We start from the raw sequence: 620 nt of genomic DNA, 5'->3' as shown, positions 1-620 counted from the left end.
AGGGAGTTTTAACTTTGATTCTTTCCTCTAACAAGTTACTTAACCTCTCTGAACCTTAATTCAGATGGGGTTCCGAATATTATTACCTAAAAAAATAAATAATAAGAATCACATGAAATACTTGTTGCAAAGTCTACATAAATGCTAGCTATTATTAGGCTTTTGAGATTGTAATAAAGTAGTATCTTAGGGTCAGGACGTCAACAAAGTGAATTTGTAATTTCAAATGGCTCAAAGAAGCGCCCAAAGTAATTCCACTCTTCAAAGTTTGTTTCTCCAAAATGAGAACTTCTGTACCTCCCTGGCTCCTCAGGCCCACTTAAGACGACTATAACTGAAGCTCCGCCTCCCTTGCCTCTAGCCCCGCCCCTTTCCGTGTAAGACTTACGTTTAGGGGCCTTTAACGTTGATTGGCACTTTTGTTCACCAATAAAAAGTGAAATTCCTGCCAACGTCCGGTGAGGGGGCAGGACTTCCTTGTTGTTGCTAAGACACTCTTGTTTCGCTCCTTGACAACCCTGGCGGGGGTGCGCTGGCTGTGGCCCCGGCTCCGGCCCCCGCGGGAGCAGGTGAGGCCCTGGGGCGCGGCGGGCAGCCGGGCGGGGAGGGCCGGCCCGGAG

At 48.2% G+C, this 620-nt stretch overlaps 1 protein-coding gene across 1 annotated transcript in view; it reads left to right on the top strand.

The window, feature by feature from the left end:
• The first annotated feature begins 475 nt into the window (after positions 1-475).
• The window catches only part of DNAL4 (dynein axonemal light chain 4), an 11,520-nt gene continuing 11,375 nt past the window's right edge, over positions 476-620 (top strand). Inside the window, exon 1 of the mRNA XM_077761989.1 lies at positions 476-569. The gene's annotated coding sequence lies outside the window, so the exon portion shown is untranslated. The remainder of the gene's footprint in view (positions 570-620) is intronic.

Source organism: Crocuta crocuta, unplaced genomic scaffold, assembly GCF_008692635.1.
Source record: "Crocuta crocuta isolate KB4526 unplaced genomic scaffold, BGI_CrCroc_1.0 scaffold193, whole genome shotgun sequence".
NCBI classification, from domain to species: domain Eukaryota; kingdom Metazoa; phylum Chordata; class Mammalia; order Carnivora; family Hyaenidae; genus Crocuta; species Crocuta crocuta.
Note: the sequence above shows the minus strand (reverse complement) of the source record. Positions and strands in the feature narration are given on the sequence as shown.